Source organism: Ambystoma mexicanum, chromosome 12, assembly GCF_040938575.1.
Source record: "Ambystoma mexicanum isolate Mex_15411 chromosome 12, UKY_AmexF1_1, whole genome shotgun sequence".
Classification (NCBI taxonomy): domain Eukaryota; kingdom Metazoa; phylum Chordata; class Amphibia; order Caudata; family Ambystomatidae; genus Ambystoma; species Ambystoma mexicanum.
The window spans coordinates 372,960,749-372,975,047 of record NC_090936.1 but is presented as its reverse complement, the minus strand read 5'-3'; the positions used below and the strand labels follow the sequence as shown (position 1 = coordinate 372,975,047).

The 14,299-nt window shown below is 45.0% G+C and overlaps 1 protein-coding gene across 1 annotated transcript in view; it reads left to right on the top strand.

Moving 5' to 3' along the window:
• The window catches only part of NRIP2 (nuclear receptor interacting protein 2), a 410,611-nt gene that overhangs the window by 157,292 nt on the left and 239,020 nt on the right, over positions 1–14,299 (top strand). The gene's annotated exons all lie outside the window — the stretch shown is intronic.

Genomic DNA, 14,299 nt, shown 5'->3' with positions numbered 1-14,299 from the left:
ACCGCGATGCCTTCCTTTGCGACTTGTGGCCTGCAGAGGGCAGTAAGAGCTGAAGATAATAAAGGGGGTCTCTAGGGTTAATGTCAAATCGCAGTAGATCCTGCCCCTTGTCCACCCTCCATATCCCTCATGAGCCCTGAGTGTGCTAGGCAGGGCAAGGGGCACATACTTTTTTTCTTGCCTTCAAAGTTTTATCAGGAAAAGGCAAACACAGCGGGAAGGCGTTAAAGTGGGGAAGCTAAGCTTTGCGGCACTGCCCCACTGGGATATCCATGCCTGATCCTCCTGACCCTAGGAGGCTGTCCATGGCCACAAGAGACTGGAGGCCGGATGCATGGGCACCATTCGTGAATGGTACCGGTGCATCCAACATGGTCTGCTCGCGGGTGCCGGTCCGCCTGCCAGGTCAGACCTGGCGAGCGGAAAGGCACCCGCGAGCAGACCTCGTAATTTGCCAGTCTGGTAACAATGGTACCGGCAAGCTTACCGGTACCGTTGTTACTGTACCGGCAAACTCATAATGAGGCCCACTCTCTCTCTGGGAGGAACTTTATTTTGGCTGCAGCGTGTTTGTTTAACACAGGAAAGAGAATGCAAAACACTGGAAAAAGCTCTCACTTTCTTATAGAGAAACCATTTACATGGCACCTAATGCATGGTCTTGTTAAACATCTTTCAGTTCAACAAGTTGCAAATAAAATACTTAACTTATGAAGTCAACCATCTTAATTACTACAAAATAAAACCACATTTAATAAACTAGTTCTGTTTGTCTATTTACTTTACTCGCTCTTAAAGTAACATTTTTTACTTCACCACCAAACTCCAAAATGTATTGCTACTACTGCGATGTGCTAATAGACTTAAAGACCTACGTAGGGGTCATTATCGCTTTGATAATTACCCTTCCCCAACTTTTTTCTCTTTAACCCTTAACACTCCTACCCTTTGCCCCCTCCTCAAAAATGGCCAATCATTTTTTTCTTTTATGAAAATTATCTTGAATTTCTGAATGTTTGAATGTTCTTTTATGACATTTAATGACTCTCATATGACGTTAATATGGGGAAATAATGTTATGAGTTTAAATATTGAAAAGTATAATTTTCTTGTTACTCTAACAGCCCTGATTTGAAAACGATGAGCAAGTCATCGAAACGCGTGTTATCATAGGGCACGAGAAACCTTGAAATAAACCACAAGTGGAGTTTTAACACTGAAAAGGGGGCTATTTGTCATTCTTTTCGGTAATATGTGAGCGCATGGGACTAAGTCTGTGTAGCAGCCCAATAAGTTTCATTTTCATAAACGAAGTAGAGGAACCAAGTACTCCGTGCTACTTTCCCAATGCGAATCAGCTAAATCTTTATCCTCTTCCTTTGTTAAGTCTATGTAGCAACCCAATAAGTTTCACCTTCATACATCTACCCCAACAAGTCAAGTGGCACACATAACTCAAACGCATAGCCAACCAAGTGCCTACATAGGCAGATGTCGGACCTATGTCCCTAGAATGCTAACAAGAAAGCGACATTGCGGGAGGCTACCCATTAAAGGTCTTAACCGCAATGTCACTCTTTATCTTCCTCATCGGCAGCTCTGCGGTTACTCCTATGCCGATGACACCCAAATCATCGTCCAGATCGATGTCTCTCAGTCGGACACGGTGCCTCGGCTTAGGGGTTGTTTGACGGCAGTAGCGGGATGGATGGGCAGCAATTGGCTGAAATTGAACAGGGAGAAGACGGAGGTCTTGGTGGTTGGTTCTTCTTCTGTTACTTCTTCTCTGTCTCACTGGACCTCCTCATTCTGGCCTCTGGAACTCAGCCCACTACCCTCACCCGTTTCAGTGTTCAAAAATCTTAGGTTCAAGTTCTCTTCTTCTTTATCTGACGAGGCTCAGGTGAGCGCGGTCTGTCAGACCGTCCACCTTCAATTAAGAATTTTGCAGAAAGTCCTCCTGTTTCTTCCACCCTTTCTTCGGGCGCCAATCTTTGTGGATCTTGTCTTGAGCCGCATCGACTACTGTAATTCTCTCTACTTAGCCCAACCACTCTATCTTACAGTGCGGCTTCAGGCCCTGCAGAACTTGGCAGCCAGGGCAGTGACTGGCAACCTTTATAGAGCACAGATTTCTGTTCACTGGCTGACAGTATCCACGTGTATCTCATTTAAATCTCTTTGTATCATGCACCAGCAATTCTTTGGAGTGGGTACAGTTTCTTCGGGACAAGTTTCCACCTGAGTGCCCACTCGTATCCTGTGCTCCCAGAACGGCCAGCTGATTCCAGTCAACCATTTCCATCTGGCCAGGTTTGGTGGCCGCTCTTTTTCCGGTTCTGCAGCCACACTTTGGAACTCTCTACCACCTACACTTAGGGCCGTAGAAAACCATCTTCAGTTTAGGCATCTGTTAACAACTTATCTATTTTAGCCCTCGTTCTTGTGGCTCCTTTACTGTTCTTTTGGTGCTTTTTAGTGCCAAGTTGCCTATGGTGTTTGTGCGCTCTATACATTTATATAACATAATATACCTTTCCCCACTCCCTCTCTCCCACATTTCCCGCTGCAGGGGCCTCCACCTGCCCCACTCCCATCCCACCGTGATGCACACTTTCCTGCACTCCTTGCTTGCCCTGCAGTTCCAACGTCTAGTCACCAGGGGAAAGTGTGACCGCTGTCGAGCGTCATTCTAAGTGCAACGTCGCCTTTCTCCCTTTCAGAAGGCAATCACAGATGTCACCTCCACCCAATGGCAAAGTAACCGTCTGAACAAGACCACATTTCCCACTGGGCACGCTCATGTGGGCGCAAGTGACCTGGGTGAATAGCGCAGCATGCTTGTTTGGGGAGGGAACTCCAGGCCAGAAAAGATGGTACCCAAGGATGGGTGCTTGGTGGGCCTAGCCCTTGAGGAATGAAGCCGAGCATCTGAGATCAGACAGATTTCAAGAGGCACAGCTGGGACCACTTCTTTGCCCAGAACCGAATCTATAATGAAGTGTAAGAAAAGAGCCAGCAGCATTAATACCATCGCTCCTCTGCATACTAAAATCGACGGGGAATAAAGCAGAATTAATGCTGCAACAGGTTAGGCCCACGTCATAGGAAATGAGAAAAAACAAGCTGGTGCCTTCTGCAGCTCAGTCTCCCTGCAACACTCAAATGTAATTAGCAGCATTTATTACGGTTAAGGCCTGAAGCCGCTCTGACGCGTTCCCTGCTAGCACGAGTCCACTGGGCGCCTGCTGAGGCCTGGCGCACTGTGATGAGCCTCCCGGGCGGCTGCCAGCCTAGAGTTCAGCCGTGGCAGTGCTTTTAGGACCCATGGTTCTGTGCACTGACAGAGTGGTGCTGCACTTGCAGCTCATCTTTCTGTACAAGTAAACCTATTGGCCTTAGAGCAGCACTTCTCCCGTAGTGCTTGGCGTTAAACAGTGCAAGGGACCAATGGCCTGTTCTTGTGTAAAAGGCACCATTAATGGGACAGGCCTTAGCTTAGAAAACATTGTCCCCCATTGCGAGTTTGGCGGTAAGTGGTAAAGTTGTCAGTAAATCCATTACTGCGGTATCATGTGATGTTATCGAAATGTATTTCACTAAATGAATATATATTTTCTTATCTTAAAATTGGGGCACGGGCAGAATTACCGCCAAAAACCGTCGGAAATTAGCCCTGCAAGTTAATCCGCCAGCGGAATTGCTGCCATAAACCAAAATTGTAATTCTGCCACATTACAAGTGGAAAATACAGTTGAAATGCTGCCAAAAATAGGTGGTCATTCCACCAAAAACACAATGCCGTTACCTCCACCTGTAGGTCAAAGCACCCAGTTGATGGAAATGAATGCATAGGTGCCAATAACTGCCATCAAAAGTGTATTTAAGGTACACACCTTCCCCAAACAAACATCCAAGCAGCATGCAGCCACAACCACACATGAACTACAGCATCCACAACCTGCTACTGTTCGGTGAGCTCCAGCAGCATGCAAGGCCACAGCAGGGAAGGATAGAGGCACCATAAATGCAGAGGAAACATATGATGCAGAGGCCGGCTATACCACGTGTCCGTCCGTCCCAGTGGACACTGTCCGATGAGCAATTAGTCTTGCTTTATCACTTGGACTGGCACACCATTGCAGACCTGCTGACCCTAATAAAGGCTGACTTCCGGAGCGTCATCGCCATCAGAACTACCATCCCACCCATGCTGAAGTTGGGGTCTGTCTTCCACTTCTGTGCCACAGGTGCATTTCAGAAATCTGTTGAGATGCTGCATGGGATGTCCCATCCAACATTCTCCAATATGCTGGAGCAAGTGTTGGATGAGCTCATGAAGTAGGCCCATCAGCACAACTCTCTGCCCATAACCCAGGTCCAGGTGCATGCTGCAAAGGCACAGTTCTACGCCATCACCCATTTCCCTAATGCAATATCAGCACTCAACTGCACACACATGCGTAGGGTAACTTTCCTGTCTGCCTGCCCTGACTGGTTGCCAGGTACCCTCAGAGTCTCACAAGATACCAGGACCCTCCATGACCAGTCATCCTTCACTGCCTACAGGCGCACACGTAGGGGATGTAACTATAACTCCTTCTGCCCCCTGCCTTACATGCCTTACCCAGAGCCGCGCTACCCTGGTTGCACTTATTCAGAGCCATGGGGCCCTAGCAGCACTTTCCCCTACCCTCACCCATGCACTTCCCCCTCTCCCTTTCTCCCTTGCACTTTTGTTGTTGCACTTGCACAATCCGAATGACACAAGGCCTAGTAGGATCACAGAAAAGTTATGTGCTGGCAGACAGCGCTTTGACCATGAACAATAAGACTTGTACAGATTTTCTAATTAATAAAGATTCTTTGAGTCTACAAAAATATTTGTGTGCTCAAACGCTTTCTTTTTTAATAATACGGGCTGTCAGCACATAACTTTTCTGTAACTGTACATTGGAGAGGATCGGGGTGACTCTTTGTACTGATCCTGCTGCAAATGACCTATGTTTATTTAGTGGAGAACAGCACATCTATGCTAGGTCACGCCCCACCAGTGCCTCATTTGTAGCCTAGTAGGATCATTTCTCCCGTCTTCCCTCTCTCTCCCCCTTCCTGTCTTGTGGCGCCTAGAAACACTTGTGTAAAGGCGCGTTAGGAATACCAAATCAATCAAAATACCAAATCAACCATGCTGTGCAGTAGCACTTTTTGGGCAAGTCTATGTGCAGAATGGGATTACCATAATAAACAGTCTTGAACCCAAATGACTGGACAGACTCAAAGATTATGGCAAAGTACTACTTTATTATCAGTTCAATAAAGTAGGGCAATCTGGCGAATAACAAAATGTAATCCACACACTCACAATAATAGTTTAGTTACACAAAGGCTTTATACCTCAATATGCATCAGCTATGATGTCATCCTACGTGGCAAATAATAAAACCTATCAGGTTCAGGGATTGGTTAGGGGAACATATCTACTTATAGAGTGTATCAGTGTAAATAACTTTATTGGCTGCTCCTTCTCTGATAGGCAAGCCTCAAACTTCCCTCTTACGACATACAATACAGATTATAGCAGTATAACAGTAGCAGATTGGCTCGTACAATATTGTATGCTCATCTTTACAGAGGGACTCATGATAGGTCGGCATCCCCTGGACACTCGGCTCACTAGTAGCACGTAAGCAAAATGAACCTCAGGTGCAGAGAACAATGTCAGACTATTACCCGTTCACCCAATTAGTCCATCATCCCTCATTGGTCAGGCCTTAAGCAAAGGCCTCGTCTTTGTAATTGACCTGGCAGGCTGTTCTCTTCTCTGGGACTTTTAAGAGAGTGTAGGTACACCACTATCTTTGTCTGGAGTTTAACGAATAGGCCTTGTTTTCGCATTCTGAATCACGTGTGAGGAGACCATGATTTTGTCAATTTCAATCTCTTATTTAGTGCTATTTAATTCTATTAAGCTGCGTGTCATTACTCCTCTAGGCCTATGGAGGCTTGGTTGCTCTACCTCACATATGCTTTTCTGCATCTTTTATTGTCAATACTTGGAACTCGTAAATGCTCACTCATTTACTAAATTTAAGAGAAATATGTCCTGCGTACGTTGCTTATTTTTGTTACCTCCCATTGAAACCTTCAGTAGCTGCTCGCTGTGGCATCCTAGAATTCTGGCCAGCAGCTGTTCTTTGTTCATACATGAATTTGTATTTTCAGCCTCCATCGGCTCTGCAGCTCTGGTCTCTCTCCTTCAAACACTTTGCTTACTATCTTTTCAACATGGCCGCTTCACCTATACATTCACTGCTCTTCTGGTTACTTATCTTCTTTGTATATATGGTTTATTCTTACTTGTACGTATGTTTACTTTTGTTTCTTCAGTTACATCTTCATTCTTAAGTATTCTTATATCGGTTCAGTGTGTCATTGTATCTTTTCCTTATGACATCGCTTTGCACCTGTCAGATCTTCTTTACAATTCCTCGATATTCAGTGGTGCCTGCAAATCTACTGCTTCCACCTCAGTATGATTGCACATTCGATATAGGTGTCTCAGTGCATAACATCTCTCATACACTTGATGCAGTATTGGGATGATACCTGGTGTCATGCACAGTGTCTTCCTATTATTCATCCAGTATGACTGAGGTGAGGGGGCAGAATCTATCAGTGACGTACACGTCTGCTCCTCTTTATTCCCCCTCTGGTCGAGTCCTCGACCACCTCCTCTTCCGCAATTCTCTTCATTCTTCTTCCAATAATGATTTCTTCAGAATCCATATCTTAGTCACCCCCTCGGGTCACCTGCATTCTTTATATGTTCATCCACACTGTAGGTCATGTGGCAGCACTCTCCAGTTGGTTGATAGAACACCCAATGCCCTAAAAAGTTCTTATGATCCTTAGGATAACAGAACTTTGTTCCTGGGGGTACTAGAGGACGTTCTTTCAGGTGCTCACAGGTAGTGTTTTCGGTCTGTTTGTGCTCATCAGTCACAGCATTTACATCAATCATTATCTTCATCCCAATTGCTTTCTTTGCTGTGTTCTTGCACTGTCCTATGAGTATTCTTATAAGACAGAATCCCAGCAATACTAACAGCCGTATTGCTCCAAGTAGTTTGAAGGCAGTTGGCAGCCAAGTTGGAACCCATGACAACAGGAACGAAAACCAATTTTCATCATTGGTCTCGTCTACTTCATCCACCATTTCCATATGCAGGGTTCACAGCATAGCTATTGCTTCTGTCAGGGTTTCCTTTTCTCCACCATGGGCAGGTGTGAATGTACAACAAGAAGGCCTGATACTGGCGTACATGCCTCCTCTCATTACTGTAATTAAGTCCAGGACATACCTGTTCTGGAGGGTCATGAGCCTGATTGCCCTCAGTTATTCTTTGTTCGCATTAAATCCTTTTATGTTCATGTTTATCATTTGTAGCAGCTCCCAGCTAGTCATCTGTAACCACTTGGCATTTTCAGCAGTCTGGAGTCCTGCCATGAATATAGCTGTGAATATCACTGCTCTGCTGCTGAACAATGTATGATCATCTGGAATGTCATGTTAGGCTTCTATCAATTTTGGGGAAAAATAGTTCTCCCTCTTTCATCGTGTGAAGTTAAGCGATCTCTTATTCCCCAGGTGTGCATCCATCTTCAGGAAACTGTCAATATGGAGATCCCTTTGGGGTATCACCAATGCAGGAACATGTATGATCACCAAAGAACACGTTCCTCCCCAATATTTAGGCAGCTTCAAATAAGACTTGTAGCCACAGGCCTAATAGCGATCCATTAGCACAGCAGTTCCTCTATTCATTCCTGGTACTTTGAGCATCTGCTTGCATCCTTTATTTTCTCCAACTAGAACCAGGCCTTTGTTCCTGAAGCATGTTGTCACATTCTTTATTGGTATTATGGACACCAGCCCTGCTTCATTTTCAACCAATGTTAGTAATTTTGAATAATTGGCCCATGACTTTAGGTATCTGTTGTTTACAATGTGCACTATTGATACTGATTGTTTCATTAATAAATGTGCACTGCATGCTAACATTCCTTCTTCCCATCCTGTACTGGTGGCAACTCGTCCATGTACAAATAGCTGAGGTCTCTCCCAGGATCCTGCAACTCTCGTGTTTTCTGTACATCTTCACATCCCAACCGCTTCTCTTCAGCACCCCTTATTTGTTCTCCAGCCCAGTCAGAGATGAATATATGAGCATTCTGTTCAACCAACCTATGTCTTTTCCATCTTCTGCGTTTTTACGTATGCATCTTCATATGGAAATGATTTCTTCGGTCGCCATCATAGGGTTGCCCATCTTCCTTCGAATTGTCCTCTTGTTGTGCACGCTGGTAATTGGCTGAGGCACTTCGCATCGTGGGCAGATATTTCTCTTACAATTAATGTTCTGGCTGCTTTCATGGCATAAGGGACGAGAGGATACATAGCAGCTTTCATCTGACGTTCTCTTCCCCACCTCTCTCATGTGTTGATACCACATGTTATTTTTTAAATGGGCCAAATTGTCAATATATTAATTTATACCTTCATTATCTTCCCAAATATCTCTTTTAGAACGGGTGTTCAGAAACATCAGAAAAAATATCACTCATGCCTTTGTCACGGATAGAAAGAAATGTCTTATCCTACGTTATTTCACTTGAATTATAAAACAATATCTCACGAAACATAAAGAGCATAAGAAAATACAAAAGACAAATAGTGCAAAATGTAGTTGTAAGAAGTATTGCCATGATATGATATGATATTTTATTTATATTGGGCCCATACACAAGTGTTTCAGAGCGCAACAAGGCAAAGGAGGGGTACAAGGTAGGACAAAACAACGACCTTACTAGGCCCAGTGACACTGAGAACGTGCAAGTGCAGGGGAGAGGGAAGGGGTAAGCGCAAGGGGTATGGGAGGAGTGGAAAGTGCAGAAACAAGTGATCGAAAAACAACAGATAGTGCGGCCAGCAGGTGGCAAGTGCAAGAATGCAGCACAGACAACGGGTGTCTGATAAGTGCAGGTAAGGAGACTGTAAGGTTGCAGATACAGACCCAAGTGCAAGGGTTGCCAGGAAGCAGTGCGGGTATGCAGCTGGGTGGGCAGGGAACTGGGCCCGAATTCAGAGGGTGGCCAGGTGCCCAGTGCAAAAACAGGCAGATCAGCAAGGGAGAGGAAGAGAGAAGGAAGAAACAAATAGAAAGTCTTGAGGTGCTTCCGGAACCGAAGATGGTTCTCCTCAAGTTTCAGAGAGGCAGGGAGGCTGTTCCAGAGGGAGGCCCCAGCCGAAGAAAGAGATCTACCACCAACTTGATGCTTGGAGAACCGACTGACCCTGAGGGAGATGGAGGTGGAGGAGCGAAGAGCTCCGACAGGAACGTATTTTCGAAGGGAGAGTTGAAGGTATTGCAGGCCTTGTGGACAATGCAGAGGGTCTTCAACTTAATCCTTGCAGTCACTGGGAGCCAAATAAGGGATTTCAGGGCTGGAGAGATACGATCCTTGGGCTTGAGGCCAAGGACAAGTCTTGCAGTCCTGTTCTGGATGAGTTGCAAAGGGCGGAGAGTAGTGGTATGCAGATTTAGAAAGAGGCTGTTGCAGTATTCCAGCCTAGAGAGCACCAGTGCTCTAGAAACAGTGAGCTTCTGAGGGAAGGAGAGGAAGGGAAGAATACCCCTGAGCAGGTGCAGTTGGTAGTTTGACTTCTTAGAGACATCAGAGATATGTGGCGAAAAGGAAAGCATGGAGTCGAAGATGCCCCTGAGGTTATTAGCCTCACAAGTGGGGGCAGCAAGAGGGCCAAGGGACGCCGGCCAGAGAGAAACGGGAAAGGAAGGTGCAGGCGTGCCGATGAACAGGATCTCTGTCTTACTGGCATTAAGGCAGAGGTCCTTGGAGGCACACCACTCCTGGATTGCAGACAGACAGTCAGAGATGAGAGCGGGAGAGGAGGTGGCAGAGGGGAGCCTGAAAATGAGCTGAGTGTCATCCGCATACTATTGAAAGCTGGAGCAGAGAGCAGCAGTGTGGTGGGCGAGGGGTGCCCGGTATTGATTGAAAAGTCAGGGAGAGAGGTTAGACCCCTGGGGAACACCACAAGTGGAGAGTGAGATAGAGGAAAGGAAGGACCCAAGTTGGACATGGGAGGGTTGGTTGGAGAGGAATGAGGTCAGCCAGGCCAGCTAGGGCCTTATCAGTGATACCCAGGCTATCACAGAGGCGATTGAGCAGGGTGGCATGGTTGACTGTGTCAAAGGCAGAAGAGAGATCGAGTAGCATGAGGACAGAGGGGAGATTAGAATCAAGGTTGGAGAGCAGATCTTCACAGATGTTCAGGAGAGCAGTTTCCATGCTTCCGTGCTGAGTTGGCAAGCCTCAAACATCCCTCTAACTACATATAATACAGATTATAGCAGTATAACAGTAGCAGATTGGCTCATGCAACATTGTATGCTCATTGTTACATAGGATCTCATGATAGGTTGGCATCCTCTCCCAACCTTTGACGCTCGGCTCACTAGCAAAATGAAACTCAGGTGCAGAGGACAACGTCAGACTACTACTCACTCGCCCAATTAATCCATCATCTCTCAGGCCCTAAGCCAAGGCCTCTTCTTTGTAGTTGACCTTGAAGGCTGTTCTCTTCTCTGGGACTTTTAAGGCAGTGTAGGTACACCATTATCTTCGTCTGGAGCTTAATGAATAGGCCTTGTTTTTGAGTTTTGAATCACGTCTGAGGAGACCACGATTATGTCCATTTCGACCTCTTATTCAGAGACTTTGTTGCTCTAACTCACATAGGCTTTTCTGCATCTTTTATTGTCAATACTTGGCACTCGCAAATATTCGCTCATTTACTTAATCTAAGAGAAATATGTACTGCGTACCTTGCTTATCTTCATTACCTCGCCTTGTACCCTTCGCTGTGGCATCCTTGATCTCTAGCCAGCAGCTATTCTTTGTTCATGCATACATTTGTATTTTCAGCCTCTAGCTCTGCAGCTCTGGTCTCTCTGCTTCAAACTCTTTGCTTATTATCATTGAGAGCCGGCGTCCATCTTTTGAACATAGCAGCTTCATCCATGCTATGTTTTCTACTGCAGCAAGCTTCTAAATGGCTCATCTGCCTTGCATTTCTGCGTGTATACATTCACTACTCATCTGGTTACTTAGCTTCTTTGTATATATGGTTTCTTCTTACTTGTACGTATGTTTACTCTTGTTTCTTCAGTTACATCTTCATTCTTAAGTATTCTTGTATCGTTTCAGTGCGTCTTTGTATATTACTTTGCAACTGTCAGATCGTCTTTACAACTCCTCGATATTCAGTGGTGGCTGAAAATACCCTGCTACCCCCTCAGTACGAGGGTACATTAGATACGGTTGTCTGAATGCATAACGTATTCCATACACTCAATGCGTTATTGGGATGATACCTGGTGTCATGCAAAGTGTCTTCTTGTTATTCATCCAATATGATGGAGGTGAGGGGTGTAGTCTATCAGTGATGAAGACATCTGCTCCTTTACAATGCAGACAGTAGTCCATGGAATATCAATGCAGTGATATGTGTGCAGCAATGTTTCAGTTCAGACCAGTTAGTTTATTTGGAATAAAAATCCATCAAACATTGTACAAAGTTATAAACATAGCATATACAATTGAACATCCGTGCGATTAATACAATTAAGGTACATTTAAATAAGATAAAATGAATAAAATGCGATCAGCATAATTGATCCAATAAAATAGGATGTAGTCACCGTAATTAATCTGATATATTGTTTCCAGATAGTAACTGTTTCCACTGTTTAAGCGCAATTTCAATATACGAGTATGCACATTGTACAACAAACAAATCCAGGGCTGATGAAAGAAACCTGTACAAGTCACCACCCTGTTGGTTAATGGTGTCTATGTGATGCTCTTCTATGTAAAAGCACACATGTCTGTTTTTGTATGTGTCCCATGTCCATAAAATAGCACACACACGCTTCATATATGTGTATGCAGCTCTGATGAGTATGCCATACTGTGCCCACACTTAGACATATAAAGCAATCAATGAAGTTGCCCTGAGTTGTATATCCACTAGGCCAAACACCCTTTTCTACAATGCTACACCATGATTTACACTAGCTGCAGGACAGCACTATTAAGAGATGCTAATGCTATCTCTGTTAGATAAAGCATGGGCCTGCTCTCTTTGCCGATATAACCCATGAGGGCTGCGTAATGGCGAGGAGGTAGTGGCTGAGGAACTGTGGACCCTTTACCACACATTAGAAGCACTTTATCAGCTTATTACTAGACAGGCTAAAGTTTGCAAGAGGTACAATCCTTTCTGTGTCTCCTTTCTCAACATTGTTTTATTGGGTGTCTCTTGTAGGGTATACTTTCCTGGCTTTAGATATAATTGCCTAGAAATATTTTGTTATTGGGGGCTGGGCATGCGCACACTGAGATCCACCCTCTCCTCATCTAAAATTATCCAGGAACAAGAAGCAAAAGAGCCCTTATACCTCATTTGAGTAGCTGATTTTGCAGCCATTTTATACTTGCATCCAAAAACGTAAGGTGTCTGAATGAGTATGCATGGTTCATGGTCACAAACATTTGAATGTTAGGGTGTGTGCTGTGAAGAGTGATGTGAGCATCAAGCCATGTGTCTGTTATATATTTAGAGATTCACAAATACAACCCTTTTTTCACTGACGACTTTATCAAGTAAAGTGATCTCTGATCACTGTTATACTCCTATAATGCTTTTGTGATTTAATGCAAAGCAGACGGGAACACTCCTTGGTGCTATTTGTCCCCTTTCCCACTCTCATAGAGGTATTTTGAAAAAGTAGAAAAGGAGTGTACCAGACTGTCCATCTTGGAATGATAACCATCTATCCGAAAATAATTCATATGGTTAGTCTAGTGTTGCCCCTTGCGAAATACAAGTGAGGTGGAACAAAAATAACACCTGCAACACGTGGTCAGTGGGCCCTCAGACCCCCGGCAGGCTGGTTACACCACAGTGTGCCAGTACAGACAGTTTGAAAATGCATCCAGGCAAGGCCTTCCCTAAGAGCAGGTGACAGAAGAACGATTTACTTGGACAGCAACAGCTGTGTTTTCACATTAGATTTCTTCTGTAAAGTACTTGAATTACAATGTAATGAACTCAGCTTCATTTGTGTGGCACTGATTTATTGATATTGAGGAGGGGTTTTGACGTGTGCCAGCCGCAGGGGGGAATTCTAGTGGTTCGCCCTGGGCACCAAGTTGGCCTTAATTTCTCATATTTTGCCCTGTCTTGATAGATGGTTCATCAGGTAAGTGCCAGCCAGCATGCACTTCACAAGTTCAAATCCCAGCAGAGCAGTACCCGGCACTTCATCCACCTGAGGTCGATAAATTAAATGTGGGTAATAATAGCACCTAGGATTAGAGCAATGTGAAAAGAGAGGAATCTGACAGGATGTACTATATAAATATACATGGTATTGTTATGTATTATATCTAATCCCTACAGTTGTACTCAGCGCAGAAATGGACAAGAGTGCCTTATGACTTCCTATGCTCATGCCTTTTATGAAGTGGTAGCGGTTGCAAAACGCAGCACGCCAGCATGTTCTTTTTGTTTTTTGTAATGCTACGAATGTCTCAAAAAGAAGAGGGTATGTTGTGCGGCCCAAACGGCTTCACATCTAAAATGGGGCTATGCATGCAGTGAATGTGCTAGGTGAGAAATGAGGTTCCGCGGACGCAATGAAGTGGATATGCTTTCTGTTTCCGGATGAGACCTTATGTCCTGTGATTACCGGGTGATTGCATCAGCCGGAGGGAGCGTGCAGTATGGTCTGCTCTGCAGGAGGTGGCATTTCGATATCAGATCCTGATGGACGCCGGGACGGTTTGTCGCCACTGTGAGAAGCGATGGACAGATTGCAGTGTGCTTACCACAGAGCTCTGTCTGAGGAGGGAGAGTTGGTGAGGAAAGTGCGACAGAGAGTGAAGGGAGGTGCTATTCCTCGAAGCAAGAGGAGGGCCTACATCAGAATCCCAGGCTTGGATCCCTAATTGCGTATGTTAGCCCGGGGCCCGCTCCTTGTAGGCGAGGGAATTATCATGCTATCATGATGTATTCCGGTGGGAAAAATGTAATTGCATGTCCTTGCGGTACCCGGTGGATGGCTTCTGAGAGAGAGCGAGAGACTGAGGTACAACAGGGATCATGAAAGATAGTGTCCACAAATTGACGACACTTTATCTTTCATGATTA